The sequence below is a fragment of the Pristiophorus japonicus genome, chromosome 16 (genome assembly GCF_044704955.1).
Source record: "Pristiophorus japonicus isolate sPriJap1 chromosome 16, sPriJap1.hap1, whole genome shotgun sequence".
Classification (NCBI taxonomy): domain Eukaryota; kingdom Metazoa; phylum Chordata; class Chondrichthyes; family Pristiophoridae; genus Pristiophorus; species Pristiophorus japonicus.
In genome coordinates, this window is record NC_091992.1 from 5,111,291 (window position 1) to 5,134,920 (window position 23,630).

General features: G+C 45.8%; 1 protein-coding gene across 2 annotated transcripts in view; it reads right to left on the minus strand.

Moving 5' to 3' along the window:
* fam222ba (family with sequence similarity 222 member Ba) overlaps positions 1–23,630 on the minus strand; it is a 50,466-nt gene that overhangs the window by 2,750 nt on the left and 24,086 nt on the right. The window lies entirely within an intron of this gene.

The following is a 23,630-nucleotide window of genomic DNA, read 5'->3' on the forward strand; positions in this document are numbered from 1 at the left end:
TCAGATTCTGAAGAGTCGACGGTGGCTCAGTTGGTTGCACTCTCGCCCGGTCAGAAGGTTCAAGCCCCACTCCAGGAACCCGAGCTCATAATCCAGGCTGACACTCCAGTGCATTGCTGAGGGAGAGAGAGCGTTGCACTGTCAGAGGTGCCAACTTTTGGATGAGACTTTAAACTGAGTTCCCGTCTGCGCCCTCAAGTGGTAAATGATTATTCACAAATTGGCTACTACATTTCCGACATTACGCTTTGGACGTCCCGAGGCCGTGAAATCCAAATCTTTTACATCTTCTATCAATAAGGCTTCATCCTCACTCCACTAACATTCTTGGCCTCACTGCCTCCACCGATAAAGACAGCATCCTGTACACTCTATCCCCTGCACCCTATAAGGCTTGAACTCCAAGCTCAACCCATTTCCCACTGCAGCTCAATTCTCACATCCTCAACTGTAAAACTTAATCCCAGCTTTCCCTTCCTCCTATCATTTGAACGGCTTCAAAGCCTGAACTTGGAGTCACCAAATTACTGCTGCCCGATTTAGGCAATCTTCTCAACTTCCTGGGGCCATGCATTATGGGCCTTGACCTTTCACCTTGGTTTTTTTAATGTAAGGGGGGGGGGGGGGGAAAACAAAAAAATTGGGGTTAGAAAATATTTTAAAAGCCTGCAAGGGTAATCTTTCTCCAGCGTGAGGCTTGGCTCAGTGGGTAGCGCTCTCCCCCTTGTGGGTTCAAGTCCCAATTCAGAAACTTGAGCACAAAAATCTAGGCTGACACTCCAGTGCAGGGCTGAGGGAGCGCTGCACTGTCTGAGGTGTCGTCTTTCGGATGAGACGGAGTGTTTCACTACACTTGAAGATCCAATATTCTCCTCCCAGTGAGCCAAGTGGGGCCAGGAGGTGTGCTGTCCAGTTTATTAAATATTAATCTGACTCAGAGTTACCACTGTAGGGTGACTTTGATGTACGTTAGTTTTGAAGAAAGACTTGAATTTATATAGCGCCTTTCATGACCAACGGACGACCCAAAGCACTTTACAGCCAATAAAGTGAAGTGTGATCACTATTGTAATGTGGGAAACACGGCAGCCAATTTGCACACAGCAAGCTCCCACAAACAGCAATGTGATAATGACCAGATTTTTTTTTTGGTGATGTTGGTCGAGGGATAAATATTGGCCCAAGACACCGGGAAGTCCTCCCCTGCTCTTCTTCAATATAATGGCCATGGGGTCTGAAGGGGCAGATGGTTTAATGCCTCATCTGAAAGACGGCACCTCCGACAGTGCGTGTCAGCCTGGATCTTTATGCTCAAATCTGTGGAATGGAACTTGAACTCTCAACCTTCTGACTCAGAAGCGAGAGAGAGTGCTACCAACTGAGCCACGGCTGGCAAATTTATGGACACGTATATTTACACTGTGTTTGTGTGTGTGTGTGTGTCAAAAGCCAATTCCTCCATTAGCTTCTAATGCTGTGCCTCAGACTCTTAGCCACAATCAGCCACAGATTTCCATGTTCTTAGTATACAGCCAAGCTCATTTATGAGCCTCCCTCTAGCAAACTTGTAACACCCAAGTTCTGCTCCATCATTATCTCCAGATTTGTGTGAATGAAGCCTTAAAACAATTAACATGGGAACAGACAGGATTTTAATTTTAAACAGGTGAAATGACCTGATCAGTGGCGAAGAGGTGCAACAAGAGCACCACCAATTAAAAGCAGTAGTTCAGGCTGCAGTGCAGGTTATCTGTACTGCAGCGTCAGTCTGTCATATTAGGAATAAAATGCTCTACTTACTGGTCGTGAGAATTTTTTAAAATCAAGTTTCAGTGTTAAAGGTCTAGCATGGAGACACCAGATAGGTTTTTGCAAGTGCTCATATCTGGGGTGTGATAATAGCACAAACTGAGCCTACAATGAGCCATAAACAGCAAAGCTCAGCTCAGAGTTGAAGGTTTGATCCGTGAACATTGTACCACTGTGCTTGCAATGCTTTAATCTGATTATTCACACTCTTTGATAATGTAGCTGCCCTGAAGCTCTTAAGCTGCACGCTTTGTTTCACAGACTGCTTTGAGAATCAGAGACATGAGCAGAGTCTGTACTTGCATGTCTCAGCAGCGGTGCCAAGGCTGGGCAACATGGAAACAAAATACCAGAGTAATATACTGAGGGGGGACAATCTTGGTACTCTATGAAGAAATATCCAGCTTCACTACCTACTTAGGACATTAGCTTCCGTGCAAATGGCTCGCTACTGTGCCATATGGAGCACTGAGATTCATGCTTCTGCCAGTTCAAAAGTAGGAGTATCGCAATTAAGCCTGGTGGCGAGGCCATCTGCACTTGCACTGGTTTAGAACGGATAAAGTGGACTATATTTTAGAGTAGATTTAAACTCTTCCCAACCTAACCTCATGAATACAAGAACATAAGAAATAGGAGCAGGAGTAGGCCATTTGGCCCCTCGAGCCTGCTCCGCCATTCAATATCATGGCTGATCTGATCTTGGCCTCAACTCCACTTCCCCATATCCCTCGACTCCCTTATCTTTCAAAAATCTGTCGATCTCCGCTGTAAATATATTCAATGACCCAGCCTCCACAGCTACCTGGGGCAGAGAATTCCAAAGATTCACGTCCCTCTAAGAGAAGAAATTCCTCATTTCTGTTTTAAATGGGTGACCTCTTATTCTGAAATTGTGCCCCCTAGTACTAGAGTCCTCAATGAGGGGAAACATCCTCTCTGCATCTACCCTGTCCAGCCCCCTCAGAATCTTATACGTTTCAATAAGAACACGACAAACTGCTCATCAATTAAAAAGGTACCTTGACAGCACGCTATCTGTACCGGGGATAGACTATGATGAGATGAAACCCGCAGCTTTGACAGAAGCAGTGACCAACGGTCTGGTCGCTCTAAGCTGTGGCGCCACGCAGCTGTCTGCTGGTCCTGTGCAGCCGGGACTGGCTTTTCTGATGTTAAATTACGACTGTGAATGGGCCGCGCAGCCCGTTGAAGGGGCCGCGCACCCCCCCCAAAAAATGAGGGGGAACATTGGTTGGGACCCAATCTTCCAACGGGACAAGAGAACAAAAGCACAGAAACCAAGCATCTTTTTTTTCCCAGCGATTCTCTAACAGGGACTATGAAGATATTAGATAAAAAGGGGGAAAGTGGCACTCAAATCGTGAGATTCCCCTGGAGTGCCAGTATCAGCACTTCAATAGAAGTGCCTTAAATAAAACAGACAATAGCAACTGAATCTAAACAGGTTGAGATCCCCCAGGGAAAGTCTGAAATGGTTTATTTAAAAGTGAATGAAAGATCAAAGGATTCTCATGGCAACACACCTCGACTGCAACATCTAGAGAATGAAAGACTTGCAAAATGAATGCCACAGCTCGCAGCATTCAGGAGGGGGGAAAAAAGCATTTCAGCCCTAACAATTCAAGCAGCCTCAAAGAAGCTAAGCACCGAGCCACTGGGAGAAGACCCTTTTTGAGGTATTCTCAAGTCACCTCAAATTGCTCCCATTTATACCATCACCAGTACTTCATCCGAGTGCTACACAATTCAAAAATATTCTCTTCCAGGCAATTCCCAAGTCCTTGCTGCTGGGCGTTTTCAGTTCTAATGGACCTGGTTTAAAGATTTCACACTGCCACCATTTTGCACCACTGATATGTTTGAGACAGCATGTGATGTTTTTCCCACCGACCCATGAGGTGAACAACGTGTATTTATATAATGCCTTTAACAGTGAAACATCCCAAGGCGCTTCACAGGAGTATTATGCAATAAAAATTTGACACCGAGCTGCACAAATAGAAATTAGCGCAGGTTGGTCAAAGAGGTAGGCTTTAAAGGAGTGTCTTGAAGGAGGAGAGAGAGGCGGAGAGGTTTAGGGAGGGACTTCCAGTGCTTGGGGCCCAGGCAACAGAAGGCACGGCCATCAATGGTTGAGCGATTATAATCGGGGATGCTCAAGAGGGCAGAAGTAGAGGAGCGCAGACATCGGGGGGGGGGCGGGGGCTGGAGGTGGTTACAAAGAAACAGGTGAAGAGGTACAGCAGATGTGCACATGGGTTCACTCGAACTATCCTCAACTCTTAATGCAGCCAATCACTGGCAAGGTGGCAGACATTTGGTGGAAGGATGGGGGGCGGTGGGGGAAGAGGGAGGAGGAGGAGGAGGAGGAGGAGGAGGAGGAGGAGGAAATGCAACACTGCCTGAAGGTTGCAAGTAGAGCGAAGAGACAACAATTTTGGATCCAAGGATTTGGGACGGAGCTTGCTTACCTCCACCTACTGAGTCCTGAGCTTATTCAGGCTTCAGCTGATTAAAGGCCCGGCGGAGTTTGGCATTCCAATTGCAAACAGATGTCGGAGTCGGCAAAAATTAGCACGCAAATTCAACATCCCTTTACCGCATTAAAGGGAGTGTTAAACAATTCACACCCAGTTACCGCTCCTTGAAACAAGAGAAAGGAAAGCACAAGAGGTTTGTCAGCAAGCTTTTGTTGGATAATCAGAGGCAATCTCCTAAAACTGGCAATCGGATATGAAGCAGACTCAATTCATGCCTCTTGTAAAAAGAAAATATACCTTTCAAAATGCTCGGGCAATTCATAGACTCTGGAGTCCAAATTAGTGTTGGCGTAAACTGTTCTGGGGTTTCAGGCCAGGGCCCGTTTCTGCTGCTCGTCCATTTCAGTGCTGTTTTCAACAAGTTGTATTTATATAACGCCTTGAACGCAGTGAAACGTCCCGAGAACCTTCACAGGAGTATTGAGATTAAAAATTTGACACCGAGCCACGCAAGTAGAAATCAGTGCAGGTGACCAAAAGCTTGGTCAAAGAGGTAGGTTTTAAGGAGTGCCTTGAAGAAGAAGAGAGAGGTGGAGAGGTTTAGGGAGTGAGTTCCAGAGCTTGGGGCCCAGGCAACTGAAGGCACGGCCGCCAATGATCGAGCGATTATAATCAGGGATACTCAAGAGGGCAGAATTAGAGGAGCGTAGACATCTCAGGGGATCGTGGAGCTGGATAAAGTTAAGTGCCGTTTCAAAATTCGCTTAATCCCAAGTTGCCATCTTAGAACTGCGATGGGGGAGAAGAAATAAAACACCCATTTTTATTTCTCACACATTTAGCCAGCACCATTGACATGTAGTTGATTCCCACGCTTATCAAATGTCCCACAGCGCCGTTCACAGGAGATTGGGGAATGAATACGGAGCAGGAATTGGGGAAAAAATGATTGGAGGTCATTGAAAGCATTGTCCAAAGGCAAGTTATGTGGAGACTAAACGGAGGGGGTGGGAAGAGAGGGTGAGCAAGTGGTATTGTTAGGAACAGAACAGAATAGATCTGGTAACTAAATGCTGGTGCACTGAGTGTGATTGTGGGGGGGGGGGGCAGGGAGGAGACACGGGACACACAAGGCATCAGAATACAGCAGACGAGAATCACAAAGAACAGAGTTTGTGTGCTAGGATGTACAGCTGGAGAAGGATGCAGAGGTGTCGTGCAGCAAGGACATGGAGGTATTGGAACACAAAGGCATATACATGGTCTTGGCCTGCACTGTTTCCAACAAGAACATATGCCTAATTACTTAAATGACCTTCAACTATTTTGCACATGTGAAGCTATTGATTAATTCATCTCTGCACGTACCAAAGCTCAAAACTGTGTTGTGCCTGCCCCAAAAAGGATTCATATCCTCTCTTTCATTCGGATAGCCCTCATTTCCTGTCTAAATGGAGTAAAAGGAAACGTTGCATCCTTATAACAAATTCCCTGACCTATTTCGGAAGCTGTTCCTTTCTAAACCCAACCAGCTTGTTGTACAGTCACTTTCCACCCAAGGACTTTTATTCGACAGATTTTACAGAGGGAAGGGAATAAACACCCCGATGGGACTCTGCGTGCTGCTGGAGTGCGACTGGATTTGACGTCACCCAAATCCAGGTAGCTGATTGCAGTGCGGGTAGGTACAGCTGGAGCCGAGAGGTCGGGGGAGAAGGAGCGGCGAGAGTTCGTAGAGGGATGTGATCGGAGCCCAGGAGAGGTGTGAGTTTGGGGCCCAGGAGAGGCGCGGGCCCAGGGGCAGCACAGGCCAGCCCACACTGCGATGTGTGTGAAAAGCACTAGGTCTGTGCAGCAGAGCTGGTCTCCAGTCGTCTTGGTTAATCCTTGCCACTGGACCAAGACCTAGCTCTGTCAAGCCCACGTGGTGGCTGGTGTGCAACGGTCACCACACGTTAAAAAAAATTCACGCACAGGCATCTTCCACCCTTCAGGATGTAGTTCAGGATCTGGAATATTAGGTCCTTCATTGAAACACCCGTGAACTCATCCCTTTTTGGCCTGGAAGCAAGTCATCCTCGTTTCAAGGGACTGCCTATGATGATCGGACTCTGCAAATGCTCCACTCGGCACTGGATTGACTGAGCATTCCAACCTTGTGCTGTGGCAGAGAAAACAATTTTAACATTGTTACATGAACTGGGAAGCCATTTGATAAACAAGGCAATCAGCTACATTTTAATTAGGAAGAGAGGCACCTTGGGCTTTGCGCAGCCTGTCGCTTCAGCACAATGCTAATGAAAATAATTAAACTGCCTGGCTGCTGGAATGGACTATTTACCGGAACATAGATTCTGTGAAATTTCCAAAAGAGTAAGTTGAAACCATTTTGCAGTGAACTGTCGAGCTGGTTGTACACTTGGCCAATTGCTTCCAGTCTCTAGAAAGACTCCTCTGTGAATCACTCTCCATGGGGTAATTTTCACAGCTCAGTGGGTAGTACACTCGCCTCTAAGTCAGAAGGTTGTGGGTTCAAATCCCAATCTATGAACTTGAGCACATAAGTCTAGGCTGACATTCCCAGTGCAGTGATGAGGGAGTGCTGCACTGTCAGAGGAGCGGTCTTTCAGATGAGGTGTTAAACCGAGGCTCCGTCTGCCCTCTCAGGTGGACATAAAAGATTCAGTGGCACTATCAGACGAGGGGAGTTCTTGTGTTCTGGTCAATCTACACCAAAAATAGATTACCCGATCGTGTATCTCATTGCTGTTTATGGGAGCTTGCTGTGCACAAATTGGCTCCTGCATTACAACAGTGACTGCACTTCAGAAGTACTTCATTGGCTGTAAAGCACTTTGGGACATCCTGAGGTAGTGAAAGGCGCTATATAAATGCAAGTTCATATAACCATCAGGCACCAGTGGCTACTGGACTCAATGTAATGGAGAGACTTTATTGCCACGCGGCAGAGATTTTCAAAGTGAGGTCACAAGGTCATCAGGTTTGTGTGTTTGTTAACATACCAGCACGTTATTTCTGTTGCCGTATGCGAAGAAAATGTTTTCTGCCGTGATTGCACTGTTTCTTTTGAATAGCCAATACCATTTTTCAGGAGTGTGTCAAAATCCGGAGGGGAGCCCAAAGGCTGTGTCAATATTGGCAGGAGCCCTGTCTCCCACACGTAGGTTTACAAGCCATTGCTACCAAGCACAAACACTGCGAACTGACTCCGAGATTATCCTGCAAGAGAGGAAGCCTTACCCTGGCGACAGGTGGGGGTCCGCAATATAGTAGATCTGGCTAAATGTCAGTCCGTTTTTACAACAACTTGCATTTAGAGAGAGCCTTTAATGTAGTAAAACATCCTAAGGCACTTCATGGAGCATTATCAAACACAATTTGAACTAAGCCACACAAGGAGAAAGAAAGATTTGCATTTATATAGCGCCCATCATGACTATCAGGCATCACAAAGCGCTCTACAGCCAGAGAAGTACTTTTTGAAGTGCTGTCATTGTTGTAATATGGGAAACGCGGCAGCCAATTTGCACACAGCAAGCTCCCACAAACAGCAATGTGATAATGATCAGATAATCTGTTTTTGTTATGTTGATTGAGGGATAAATATTGGCCAGGACACCAGGGATAACTCCCCTTCAAAATAGTGCCATGGAATCTTTTACGTCCATCATTCGAAAGACGACACCTCTGACAGTGCAGCACTCCCTCAACATTGCATTGGAGTGTCAGCCTAGATTTATACAAGGGAATAAAGGGTTATGGTGAGCTTGCAGGGAAGTGGAGCTGAGTCCATGATCAGATCAGGCATGATCTTATTGAATGGCGGAGCAGGCTAGAGGGGCCAAATGGCCGACTCCTGCTCCTATTATGTTCTTATGTTACGTGCTCAAGTCCCTGGAGTGGGACTTGAACCCACAACCTTCTGACTCAAAGGCAAGTGTGCTATCCACTGAGCCACAGCTGATTAATATCTATAGAGATATTAGTCAATCAACTTGGTCAGAGGTAGGTTTTAAGGAGGAGAGGGGTGGAGAGAGGCAGAGAGGTTTAGGAAGGGAATTCAAGGAGCTTAGGGCCCAGGCAGCTGAAGGCACGGCCGCCAATGATGGAACAATTAAAATAGAGAATGCGTAAGAAGCCAGAATTGGGGAAGCATAGAGATCTCTGAAGGTTGTCGAGCTGGAGGAGGTTACGTAGAGAAGGGGGAGGTAGTTCAGGTGATGGAGGAGAACTGTGTATCTGCACTCCTGCACAACCTTTGGGTGAAAGGCGAACGATTGCTCAGAGTGGATGAGTGGTAGAATTTATCCAGCGAGGATTTTATTGTGTAAAAAAAACAATGTCAAAGTTCTACCAATAAATGTACGAATCTCTTATTGTGGTGTCTACATTACAACCACACGGTGAAGTAATTGCTCGAAGGGTACTATCCACAGATTAACGTTTATATCGCATACAATACAATGACAGACAGGAAAAGATCTACTAGCCCATCCAGCCTGTCCCACACAATCTGAGATACCTTGTACATCACAATCTATACACGCCCCACAAAAAAAAACATGATCTCCTGGGGGAGGGGGGGGGAAACCAGATAAAAACTCAAGCCAATTTGAGGGGGAAAAAAAAAATCTGGGAAATTCTTCTCCGTTTCCCCTTAGGCGATCGAAACTAGTCCAGATCATCACTCTGGCCCAAACTTCTCCCTAATTTTCTTTTGGGCATGCAGTTCCTTTAATGGGCAGAGCGGCACATTCACAACGCGCAAAATCTCCCGTGGAAAAGCCGGTCTGCATGGGACCGCAAGACAAGTGCGCGGGAAACAGATAGTTTCAGGCAACCTGTCCACCTGGGACGAGCGTTTATACTCCTTCTCGGCTTGTGCACGAGGGCACGGAAATAATTATCTCAGTAATTTCTTTACATCGTAACTGATCCAGGGGCTGGCGGCCTCAACGGGAGACATCCCTCAGCTGGATTCTGCCATTAAAGATTACTGAGACTCTCAAAGGATCTTCCATGATTACAATAAAACACCACATAATCAGAACATCTTTAGCGCTGTATTAACCCTAAACTACATCAACATGTAAATTTATGCAAAAACCCTCGGACTTGTTCCGTCTGAAGTTTGCTTTTATTCTTTTATCTATCCTGTGACTTTCCGCCCCGCCCAACCGACATTTTGAAATTTAGATTGCCTTTCATCCGTGCCTTTGTAACCTCCAGACTTGACTATTGCAACACACTCCTGGCTGGCCTTCCACATCCTACTCTACCTAAATTAGAGGTGATCCAAAACTCAGCTGCCTGTGTCCTAACTCGCACCAAGTCCCGCTCACCCATCACCCCCTGTGCTCACTGACCTATATTGGCTCCAGGTGTTAAGCAACAACTCGATTTTAAAATTCTCATCCTCGTTTTTAAATCCCTCCATGGCCTCACCCCTCCCGATCTCTAATCTCCTCCAGCCCCACAACCCGAGAGATTTCTACGCTCCTCTAATTCTGCCCTCTTGAGCAACCCTGATTATAATCGCTCCACCATTGGCGGCCATGCCTTCAGCTGCCGAGGCCCCAAGCTCTGGAACTCCCTCCCGAAACCTCTCCGCCTCTCTTTCCTCCTTCAAGACACCTAAAAACTACCTCTGACCAAGCTTTTGGTCACCTGCCCTAATTTCTACTTATGCGGCTCGGTGTCAAATATTTAGTCTCATAATACTCCTGTGAAGTGCCTTAGCATGTTTTACTACGTTAAAGGCGCTATATCAATACAAGTTGTTGTTGTTGTCTACCTGGCCCTGGTGTCCATTATGCTGGAAGCAGCAATACTTTCCGGTTTCCAGTGGCTCTACAACAGCATTGTCAGCAATGAAGAACCCAGATACCGTCATAGTCGACAATATTGTGACAGACGGGAACAGGAAATTGAAAAAGGGATGTAGATTGAGCAGAACAATGGCAATCAGGTCTGAGTGCAAGAATGGCCATGGGAGTAGCACCATCAGGAAGTGCTTGGGGGTGAGGGGGGGGGGGGGTGGGGGGCAAGGGGAGAATGTGGCAGAGACAGGGAAAGAAGGGGAGATAGATGAAAAGTGTAATTTAGTAGTCCAGGCATGTAAGTTATCAACATAATTAGTGCAAAACAGCAATCAAAAAAGCTTATGGGATACTGGGCTTCATCACAGGAGGTTTACAGGACAACAGGAGGATACAGAGCGCTGAACAACCCATGTATGCTGATAGGGTAAGATGAGGAGGGGTGGGAGGTGGCTCGAGTGGAGCATAAATGCCTGCGTAGACCAATTGAACCGAATGGCCTGTTTTTGTGCTGCAGACTCGATGTAACCACATTTGGAATACTGTGTTCAGCTTTAAGCGTCCCACCTTAAGGAGGGTATACTGCCTCAGAGGAAGTCTAGCGGTGATTCATGAGGGCAATACCTGGGGTGAAAAGATTGAGTAAACTGGAGTCAAGATTCCGTAGAGATGAGGGCGGCAGGGGGCAATCTGGCGGAGGTGTTTAAAATAATAAATGAATTGGCAGGGTAGATAGGGAATGACTCTTCCCTCCAATAGTGGAACCCAGAAAAGGCAAATCAGGTAGAGAGAATGTGTAATGCATTGCCTCACAAGACCAATTAAGGTATTTAAAAAGGTAGATGGATAATTGCTTAGGTAGATGGATAATTGCTTAGGTAGATGGATAATTGCTGAGGAAGTAAGGGTATCGAGAGACAGAGAGAGAGAGAAAAGGCATAGAATTGGGATTACTCTGCATAACAGAAATGGCAGCGCAGGCTCTCTCGGCCAAATGGCCTATTTCTGTTATCCCTGACTCAACCACTTAATCCACAGATGGAAATACAGTACTTGCCACCAACTAAACCCAAGCACAGTTCAGGTTAAAAATCCTGAAGCTTTCCGGACAAACAAATCACCAAGTCCTGCAAAGGAGGGGAGAACATGCGAGTACCCTGCCCTCGGCGATATAAACACAGCCTGAAGGAAGGACAAGTCGGCAAGATGGTCTACAAAATAAAATCCATCCAGAAACAAATGTTCACAGCACCCAGGGATGAGACTCAGTCTGATGTCCAGTGTTCACTGCGTGTGAGAATGGAGCTGCAAGGTGAGATCACCTGGTCTTTGCAGGCAGGCCAGCATTGCACAACACGATGAAGTTGTTCAGATCTAGAACGCACTACCTGAAAGGGTGGTGGAGTCAGATGCCATGGGAACTTTTAAAAAGGCAATTGAACATGTACTTGAAGAGGAATAATTGCAGGGTTATGAGGAGAAAGCTGGGCTATGGGACAAAATTGGAGAGCTCTTTCACAGAGCCAGCACAAGCCAATATTGCCCCTGTTTTTTTTTTAAAAAGGATGCACATCCCCTTCAAGAGGCTGCAGGGACCATTCACACTTTTGCACTCGCACAAAATTTAACATCGAGGGGGCCGGTCCCGGGGAGCCGCACGGGGGTGGCAGAGAGCTGCACGGGAGCCAACCCCAGGCTGCGCGGGACCGGTAGAGAGTTGCATGGGTGGCCAGTCCAGGGCTGCACAGAGCCAGCAGCGAGCTGTATTTCCGCGCAGCTTCGAAGGAATGCTGGCATAGGCACAATAGGCTGAAAGGCTTGCTTCGGTGTAGTTTTGGTCTCCTAATCTGAGGAAGGACATTTTTGCTATTGCAGCGAAGGTTCACCAGACTAATTCCCGGGATGGCAGGACTGACATATGAGGAGAGACTGGATCGACTAGGCTTATATTCACTGGAATTTAGAAGAATGAGAGGAGATCGCAAAGAAACATATAAAATTCTGACGGGATTGGACAGGTTAGATGCAGGAAGAATGTTCCCGATGTTGGGGAAGTCCAGAACCAGGGGTCACAGTCTAAGGATAAGGGATAAGCCATCTAGGACCGAGGTGAGGAGAAGCTTTTTCACCCAGAGAACTGTGAACCTATGCAATTCTCTACCACAGAAAGTTGTTGAGTCCAGTTCGTTGGATATATTCAAAAGAGAGTTAGATGTGGCCCTTACAGCTAAAGAGATCAGGGGGTATGGAGAGAAGGCAGGAATGGGGTACTGAAGTTGCATGATCAGCCATGATCATATTGAATGGTGGTGCAGGCTCGAAGAGCCGAATGGCCTGCTCCTGCACCTATTTTCTATAAGCTTCTATGATTAACACAGGATCTTCACTCCAACTCACATTGCAACAAGAGGATAAGGTGGTGGAACACACACAGACAGACAAAGTTTGTGTTTTTCTCCCTCTCAAGAACAATCCCCTGATCCCAAGGCTTGGTTTAATGCCTCTACAGTCGCAATGCCCAATCCCCAAGCAACAGGGCAGACAGGTGACCTACACGTAACCTTCGCCACTCTCACTGGGCACTGCAGATGTGCAACATGCCCCAGGGTGGCTCCCCATCAGAGCCACTTGGCTTCTGCTCAGCACCTCTGACAAGACACAACCAGACATCCAACACCAGCTTTCGACTGCTTCGACATGCTGACTTTACAAAAGATATACTGCAATCTCAAAAGCCACAAAGGAAAAATCCTTTTTTTTCATATTGTTCCCATCACTGACAGAAATCAGGGCTGTTTATTGCATATTGACCATGGATCCAAATCTCATCATACACATCTCCCTCTACAGCTCACGAGCACACAAATCCAGGCTGACACTCCAGTGCAGTACTGAGGGAGCGCCGCACTGTCGGAGGGGCAGACTTTCAGATGAGATGTTAAACCGAGGTCCTGTCTGCTCTCTCAGGTGAACGTAAAAGATCATATGACACTATTTAGAAGAACAGGGCAGTTCTCCAGTGTACTGGCCAATATTTATTCCTCAATCAAAATCACTTGCAAAGCAGATTATCTGATCATTATCACATTTCTAAGGGACTAGTAGCTAATGGCCAACACAGCTCAGTTCCTATGACTAGTATTAATACTGTCTCATCAAAACCATTCGGAAAAAAGGTTTCACAGTCTGGAGCAACAAAAAATCCATTCAGAAATGCAGCCCACTCCACCCAGAGTCTATCACGCACCCCTCCCACCCACCCACCACCCACATCCTGGATGCCCATCACTACTGATTGATTCCCCACTCAACCATTAAGATCCTTTGCCCATCTCCCCTCAAAAAGAAAATCAAGCAGTGCTTAAATATCTCTCTAACCCTCAACTCCCTCACTCAATAGATGCTGCTCCTGCTCCCTTTAAAAGGTCTTAATTGAATAAATTCCCCAAATCAGCTACTTCCTCTGGGAGTCTGGTCCACCCAATCTCTCAACCTTGCTCAAGGTTTGTACATTGTGCACTTGTGCCCTTTAGTCCTGCACTTGCTGTGCCCTTTAGTCCTGCACTTGCTGTCCACGTTTAAAAGCTTACTTACAAGTTTATCAGTGCTTCCCTTTCCTCCTCCTCTCTCCCTTCCCCCCCCCCCCCAACCTCGTCATTCTGTTTATAGACTGCAAAGTAGTCTATTTCAATCTGAAACTGCTCATTTTGCCCACACGTAATTTCTGAAACCCCCCAAAATGGAAACTTGTCTTTCACAGAGCAGATGTTACGCTGGGTACAAGAGCTTTCATGTTTCTAAATGCTTGAGAATATATTAAAAGCAGGCAGTTACGGAGGTTGAAATGCTGTCAGCATGTCTGACAGAAGTCGAAAGAAATCACACCTAGTTCTTACTTCAGTGCGAATTAACCACCATTTTCAGATTGCTGTGAATTTGATTGCACTTAGCGAGAAAAGAGAGTCCTTGGGAATGAAGGCTACAAACGGAGCCAGCCAGCCATAAAACGTTTCTTTTCCTTAATCATTCATTTGAGAGCAAGGTTACAACAGTAAGCACTGGCCAGCTCGACCCACATATTCATGTGAAATCATCAACTGTGGAAGGGCTGGTCCCAACAGCAAATGTGCAGGAATAAAAGTGAAATTCAAGGAAGTCTTCTCACAACTGGCCCTTGGAATTTGAGAGGACAGATTAACTCTTTGAAGGTGGCAGTACAGCTTAAAGCAATTATGGGATCCTGGCTTTATAAATAGAAGCAGAGTACAAAGTTATGCTAATCCTATATAAAACACTAGTTCGGCCCCAGCTGGAGGATTGTGTCCAATCCTGGACTCCGCACTTTAGGAAGGATGTGAAGGCTTCGGAGAGGATGCAGAAGAGATTTACTGGAATGGTTCCAGGGATGAGGGATGAGGGATGAGGGATTACAGTTACATGGAGAGACTGGAGATGCTGGGATTGTTCTCCTTGGAGGCGAAGAGATTTGATAGAGGTGTTTATAATCATGAAGGGTTTAAGATAAAGTAAATAAAGAGAAACTGTTTCCAAGGGATGCAGGGTTGATAACGAGGCAGAGATTTAAGGTGATTGGTAAAAGAACCAGAGGCGACATGAGGAAAAACTTTACAGGAGTGGTTAGGATTTGGAATACACTGTCCAATAGGGCGGTGGATACAGATTCATTAGTAGCCTTCAATAAGGAATTGGATAAATACTTGGAGAAAAAATTGCAGGGCTATGGGCAAGAGCGTGGGAGTGGGACTAATTAGATTGCTCTTTGAAAGAACCTGTGCAGACTTGATGGGCCAAATGGCCTCTTTCTGTGCTGTACTATTCTGTGATTCTATGATTGGGGTTTGCCTCCATCGCAAAAACCTGCTGAATTTAGATACTGATTATACTATTTTGGAATATATATTTAAAAACAGGGAAATGTTTGGGGTGAGGAGGCTGAAAGAGGGGAAATCAGCTCTGCATTTCATAGTGAGATACCTGCTTGGAGTAACAAAGCCATGCCCTTTGTAACTCAAATTAGTTTATTAAAAACTCAAAAGCATAAAAAAAAACAGCACTGTGGGATTTTCAAGCTGGTTGGTAAACACGAAGAGGAAAGTACTTCACTGGCCAGATGGTGAAGTGCTTCTACACTTCTAACAAGAATTTATAGGAAGAAAAAGCCATTAGATTCAACAAGCCCCTCCCTTTCATTGATCAATCCCACCCTCCCACCTCCACACCATCTCCCTCAAATCATCTCGCTCCCCCTCCGGAAACAAATCGATCCCTCAAGCCGTTTGCACTCCCCACTTCAATCACCTCTTCTTACACCTTATTCCACAATTATATTAACCTTCGTATGTTTATAGACTGCAGCTCAACTTCCCTTCTCCCTCCCAGCTTACACATTTTTGGACTCATGAAACCATTAAGGAGTCCTCTGGTATTTGAACCATTATAATGACTAATTTGCCTGATGATTTGCGCCAGTTCCCTTCACAATCGTGAAGCTGTGAATTAGGTCACCGTGAAGTCTCCTTTTCGCAAAGAGAATAAGCCCAACTTCCTCATTCTTTTCTCACTTGATTTCTTGATAACCAATCCTGCGAACCTCTGCCCTTTCTCAATGGCAATAATACCCTTCTACGATGAGGAAATTGACATCTCAAAATATTTAACTGGCATCAGTGGGTGATAAATGCCATTTATTTAACCTCAAGTTACACACTCTGTTAAGTGAGCTGGGAGGGAGGAAGTCTGAGGCAAGGTCACTCTGGGTTCGGAAACTCAATGCATAATAGCACTTCCAAAACCCCAATCCTAATTCTGGGGCATTGCAGAGAGTTGATACAACTTCATCAGGGTACAAGCCCCCAAAAAAAAAGTTTTATTAATTGAGGCCATTATGTGCAGGAGGAAGAAAGATTTCAACTTCCACCCTCCTCCCTTGCCCTGCCCAATTTTGCATTGAGAGGCTATTATTGCACTGCCGAATCATTGAGACTAGATATCGACAAATGGCAGGATACGTGCAGCCTTTTTAAAAAAAAAGAGTATAATATGTTTCTCCTGCACTGTTAGTTTGAAAGGAATACGGAGGCCCACTAGCAAAACAAAGGTAGCACTCCTAAACTACAAATCCTAAAGGTGCAGGAGCTAAGACATGAACTCCCTAGCAACGTGGCAGCCAGTAACTTTGCATTCCAAACCACCGAAGACCATATTTATGCTGCAATCTACTGCTGTTCAGGTGTCACATCCCCAGGTGCTGAGGGCTCAACCTATGGATCTGCTGGTCAATTCAACCTACCATCAGTCAGCCTACCTATCAGATCAGCCATGATCTTATTGAATGGCAGAGCAGGCTCGAGGGGCCAAATGGCCTACTCCTGCTCCTATTTCTTATGTTCTGCCACCCACCCCATTTACACATCACGTGGAGCACTGCAGCTACCAGCAGAATCCAATTTCAGACCCCTCCCTATCGCTGTAATCTCTTCCAGCCACTCCCCCCCACTGCCACTCCGAGATGTCTGCGCTTCTCTAATTCTGCCCTCTTGAGCATCCCTGATTATAATCACTCTACCATTGGCAGCCGTGCCTTCTGTTGCCTAGGCCTTAAGCTGTGGAACTCATTGCCGAAACCTATCCGCCTCTCTACCCTCCTTAAAACCACCTCTTCGACCAAGCTTTTGGTCACCTGCGCTAATTTCTACTCATGCAGCTTGGTGTCAAATTTTTTAATCTCAATACTGCTGTGAAGCACCTTGGGATGTTTCACCAAATTAAAGGTGCTATATAAATACAAGTTGTTATTTATTTCTCAAGCTGAACATTACATATTGGCAGCTGCATCAAGAGACGGGGTCAAAGTTAAGTGTAATATTTAATTCAATTTGAATCAATAACTGAACTTGATTCCCCAGTGCAATCTGTGTGCAATATATATAGATCACAGAACAATGGTACGACGCTAACAATCTTCACTAGCATTTGGCTCAAGCCAAACATCGAATTACACTGTAATCTGATAATGTTTATTATATTTTCAAAGGGCTGAGGGAGCCGAAAACACCATTAGCCGTGACTCAGTGGATAGCACTCTCGCCTCGGAGTCAGAAGGTTGTGGGCTCGAATCCCACTCCAGAGACTTGAGCACATAATCTAGGTTGACACTCCAGTGTAGTACTGAGGGAACGATGCACTGTTGAGAGGTGCAGTCTTTCAGATGAGAGGTTGAACTGAAGTCCCATCTGCTCTCAGGTGGACGAGAAAGATCCCACAGCACTATTCGAAGAACAGCAGGGGAGTTCTCCCCGATGTCTTGTCAAATATTTATCCCTCGACCAACATCACGAAAAGCAGATGATCTAGTCATTTATTTCATAGCTGTCTGTGGGAGCTTGCTGTGCGCAAATTGGTTGCTGTGTTTCCTACATTACAATGGCTATACTTCAAAAGTACTTCATTGGCTGTAAAACGTTTTGGGACATCCTGAGATTGTGAAAGGCGCCATATAAAATAAAGTCTTTCTTAATGGACAGCAATACTGGAAGTTCAGATCGTTAATTAACTTCACTGTTTGTGACCTTTCCACCCAACTGCTGGCCCAAGTCTTTAAACAGTTTGTAGTTTTGCATTTCGAGTCTGTTTTGTGCAATAATACAGTTGTCGACTTTAACAAGGTCCTCCCCAGCTGAAGCAAGGTCAGATAATATCACCTTATCGGTCGGTCTCAAAATAGAAATTTTGCCTCCGTAGATCTTAAAAGCCAAGTCATGTGGAGTGTCACAAGTTACTGTGCGTCAAGAAGCTATGCTGATACAGGCACTAATCTGCTGGCAGAATACAGGCACATCTCTCACCGGCATTAAATACTTAGCACAACACTTGGGTCCATTATGCTATACTTGAATTTATGTTTTTAAACCTGCAGAGCTGGGCGTGTGACATGCTAATATTCCCAACCACCAAAACGCTCACATTAACAGAAGTCACTTGGATGAGGTATTGGAATCATACCTCAGCAAGGAAGCAATGCCTTCAGGAGGCAAGAGGAGAATATTAGTGAGAAAAGAGAGAAAACTATAGGCAACCGGACAGCCACGCTGCCAGTCTGCAGAAGTGCTGAACTATGTAATATATAACTCATTCGCACAGGGACAAGGTAGCTGTGCCCCATGCCAGACTAAACTACATATAGCTACTGCCAATTAGCTTTGAAACATGATCTTGAAACAGCATAAACCCCATGAATTTGACACACAATCAGTCCCAATTTCACACACACTCACCTTGGGGCTGGCATCCTGCTGGGTCAAATTCACTGACAACGCAATCCAAGACGACAGCCGCATCACCATATCCACATAAATAAACGCCAACCAGCTGCTTCTGCTGGGAGCCAGCAATATAAATGGGCAGCACAGACTCTACCTCGACCTGATTACAGCACTGGATCATCATCTCATCCCGGCACCGAACAGGATACGAGTGCAATTAATGAGCGTCAGTCATTGTACCATAAACACACACAGCACTTCAATAAAATACGTGTGTAATTGCCCAAAGCCAGCCCAGATCAGTGGGCCTGGCTACTGCCAAGTTAGAAGCGGTAATTTGCTCCATTTTATTGGGCTCTTCTGCAGCTTTTCATTCATTATTCACTGGCTGAAACAGCCGTCAACAGCAATATTTTCCAGCTTTACTGTCTGACTGATGTTAGTGGAACCAGAAAATTCGATAGTCTGCAGCACACTTTGAGCATTACAGTATTAATAAAAGACTCAAAAGAATTGCTAAAACTAGATATCCACATTCAAGATCGGTCAGGTTTTACTACCAATGCAGGAGCTTCTCGGATGAAAAGGATGATTAGTTAGTTCTCCCAGAGCACCTAGGTGAGAACATCGACTCTGGCCCGTTCCCTCACCACTTCCCAGACACATCTTACTGTGCATATTAGTGGTGGCTTTTGTGAATTCCAACATCTATCTCGTCCCCACAGCTACCTGACTCTCCTGTCTGAAAGCCGAGTGCATGCATACAATTCTCAGTCGAGAAAGGGGAACCAGTTTGCCTATATTTTTGTGGGGTGCATTTTAAAATGCGGCACACTGTTCACACTCATGAGTTACATCAGCAAAGATTGATCATTCCTGTATCCCAGCCCAGGCTTACACGACAAAACCCTGCACAAAAATGTGATTTGTGCAACAACTTGCATTTATATAGCACCTTTAACAGAAAAACATCATGGCACTTTGCAGAAGTATAGGCAAAAATCGGCACTGAACCAAAGGGGGAGTTACAGAAGGGGTGACTAAAAGCTTGGTCAAAGCGGTGCGTTTTAAGGAAGGTCTTAAAGTAGGAGAGGAGGTTAGGAATAGAATTCCTCAAGTATGGGGCCTAAAGGGCTGAAGGTTAAGGGAGCGGGACATGCATAAGAGTTGGAGGAATGTAGAGGGTTGTGGGGCTAGATGAGGTTGCAGAGATAAGGAGGGGCGAGGCCATGGAGAGATGCAAGTTCAATAATGAGAATTTTAAGAGAGGCCAATGGAGGTCAGCGGGCACAGGGGCAATGGGTGAACAGGATTTGGTGAGGGATAGGATACAAGCAGCAGAGTTTTGGATGAGCTGAAGTTTATGGCGGATGGAGGATGGGAGGCCAACCGAGAGAGCATTGGAATAGTCGAGTCAGGAGGTGACACAGGCACGAATGAGGATTTCAGCAGCCGATGGGCTGAGGCCAGGGCAAAAACAGGTGGCATCAGCTCTTCTAATTCTGCCCTCTTGAGCATCCCTGATTATAATCATTCAGCCATTGATGGCCGTGCCTTCTGTTGCCTAGGCCCCAAGCTCTAACTCCCTGCCTAAACCTCTCCGCCTCTCATTCATCCTTCAAGATGCTCCTTAAAACTTAGCTCTTTGACCAAGCTTTTGGTCACCTGCGCTAATTTTTACTTATGCAGCTCGGTCAAATGTTTTAGCGCATAATATTCCTTGGGACGTTTCACTACATTAAAGGTGTTATATAAATACAAGTTGTTGCTGTTGTGGAAACAGGCAGTCCCTTATGACGACAACGTGTGGTCGGTAGCTCAGCATTAGATTTTACGCCAAACTTAGACCAATATCCTTATACATCAATAAAGTGAGGGCAAAAGACAGATACAAGAAGGCAGATGTATTAAATTATTAAACCGTTGCTATACCTTGCCCTAACTAGTTCAAAATAGAACGGACAGATCAAGAAAACTCGGATTAAAGAATTCCTGCTCCCAGTAACAATTTATAAATAGCAAATCTAGAACGCTCAATCTTAGATCCAAAATGTCTGACAGGTGTGGCATTGCAAAACATCATACAAACAAGCTGCAACAAGGCAGGACGACAACTTGGCATCTACAACTGAAGAGGCTCTACTCTTCCATTCATCATCATAGGCAGTCCCTCGGAATCGAGGAAGATTTGCTTTCACTCCCAAAGTGAGTTCTTTGATGGCTGAACAGTCCAATACGAGAGCCACAGACCCTGTTCCCGGTGGGACAGACATTCGTCGAGGGAAGGGGTGGGTGGGACTGGTTTGTTGCGAGCTCCTTCTGCTGTCTGCGCTTGACCTCTTCACGTTCTTTGCGTTGAGACTCGAAGAGCTTAACGCCCTCCCGGATGCACTTTCTCTACCTCGGGCGGTCTTCAGCCAGGGTCTCCCAGGTGTCAGTGGTGATGTCGTACTTTACCAGGGAGGCTTTGAGGGCATCCTTGTAACGCTTCCACTGCCCACCTTTGGCTCTTTTACCATAAAGGAGCTCCGCATATCTCGGGAGCCTCTTATCAACAAAGGCAGACATTGATGCGGAGATTCAACATCGCCTCCAGTGCGCCAGTGCAGCCTTTGACCATCTGAGGGAAAGAGTGTTTGAAGACCAGGCCCTCAAATCTACCACCAAGCTCATGGTCGACAGGACTGTAGAAATACCCACCCACCTGTATGGATCTGAGGCATGGACGATGTATAGAAGGCACCTCAAGTTGCTGGAGACATATCACCAACGATGTCTCCGCAACATCCTGCAAATCCCCTGGGAGGACAGGCGCACCAAGATCAGTGTCCTCGACCAGGCCAACATCCCCAGCATTGAAGCACTGACCACACTCTTCCTCTAGCTACAAGCAGAGACCCCAGGATAGAGGGTCGAGTAACTCAGTGAGGAAATGGAAGAGGGGACTGAGCACCTTGGTAGGAGGTGGTGGTGGGAGGAGGAGATAAACAAGTGAAATACCCAACCAAATGTTTCATTCTCTGACTCCAGAATTGCAAATAGAGTTACCGTGCATGATTCGTATCACACCCAATAACCAGTTGATTTGTTGTGTGACATAAATGGAACCTTTTTTCTTATAAAAGCCTGTGGAGTTTACAGTTTCCAAGACATTAGCAGACTGTTGCCATGGGGAATATAATGATATTGGTCAGAGAAGAAAGACTGGCGAAGTCTGAGGGAAATTAATAGCCCTGCAAAACCATTTCTCAGCCCTGCTTTGCATTTTCATAACCCAGGTGAGATATTACATGAAACAGGTGACTGAGCAAATAAGTAATTCTGTCCTTTAGTATTGTATTCAAAAGAACTGCAGTGTGCATGCATTTAACAATTAAATAAATGCAGACAGGGACCCTGAACCAATGCAACTGCTTTAAAAATCTACAGTAAAGGGTTCCGAGGGGGGGGGGGGGGGGGAGTGGAACAAAGAGCATGTTATCTAGTGACATGAATTTAGAATACTTCATTAACATATATTTGTTACTCCTTCACAAGTGGCCACCAATAGACCTGCAGCGATGATCATTAAAATTACACAACATAAGAAATAGGATCAGGTGTAGGCCACTCGGCCCCTCGAGCCTGCTCCGCCATTTAATATCATGGCTGATCTGATCATGGGCTCAACTCCACTTCCCTGCCCGCTCCCCATAACCCTTGACTCCCTTATCGTTCAAAAATCTGTCCATCTCCACCTTAAATATATTCAATGACCCAGCCTCCACAGCTCTCTGAGGTAGAGAATTCCGAAGATTCACGACCCTCAGAAAAAAATGCTCCTCATCTCCGTTTTAAATGGGCGGCCCCTTATTGTGAAACTACGCCCCCTAGTTCTAGAATCCCCCACGAGGGGAAACATCCTCTCTGCATCTACCCTGTCAAGCCCCCTCAGAATCTTATATATTTCAATAATACCACCTCTCATTCTTCTGAACTCCAATGAGTACAGGCCCAACCTGCTCAACCTTTCATCAGACACCCCCTTCAGCTTAGGAATCAACCTCGTGAACCTTCTCCGAACTGCCTCCAATACAAGTATATCCCTCGTTAAATAAGGAGACCAAAACTGTACGCAATACTCCAGGTGTGGTCTCACCAATACTCTGCACAGTCGTAGCAAGACTTCCCTACTTTTACACTCCACCCCCTTGCAATAAAGACACTTGACAATGGCACTATGCCATCAGCAGAACTGATAGCGAATATGAAAGCCACAACAATTTTTACTCTGGCCTGGGAGGTGCCTGGCAGAAGTGTCAGTTACAAGATAAACAATGAGATTAGTTATTTTCCAGGCAGTCTAGAATCATTAAACTGTTGGCTCTGTTACTGGCACAACTAGAGATACCAATGAAACTTTCATTCGACTTTTCATTATAAACTTATTAAATAAGCCTCCCATGGGAATAAAGTTTCTTCATTAATTTGAGCTACATTTCAGATCCACATAGATTAATGACAAGCCTCCAAACCAACTTACAGGGATAGGGCAAGTAATACCAGCCAAGGGTTTAAATGCAAATCCATCTCCAATCGGCAGAAGTGTGTCTACATAAGCAGCATTTTCTTCATTGTTAGAATCATAGAATGGTTCCAGCACGGAAGGCCATTCGGCCAACTGGCCAATTGAGCCCATGCCAAATTAGAAACATCTCTGACATTGAACACCAGAAAACCCAATTGGAGATTTCTATCCAATCACCAAAAACAAAATAAGCCCAAAAATCAACTCAATGATATAACCATCACAGATTACTATAATATCACTGATAGCAGCCAGTGACAATCAAACCAAACGAAGGTACAGAATCCCAGATTGCTTCTGCACGAATCCTCCCAGCTACACAGCAGGTCCAGATTCCAGTTCCCGTGAACCTCACTTCGGGATCAGCCTGTTTTGGCTCCTTCCTTGCTCCGACAAGCTTTCCCTCTTTCTTCTAAAAACATTCAACTTCTGCTGGGATCCTCCTGGCATCTCACCAAAGTGGCCATTTCTCACACCTGGGCCCAAGGCGCCCAGTGACAGCAGGATACTTGACTGTGGGGAGCGGAGTACTGCATCCCAATCCGCACGGCGAACTACAGAATGTGACCATGATCTGCCGAGTATGATTGACCCAGTTACTCAATGCCTTCACCAGCCGAGCCATTGG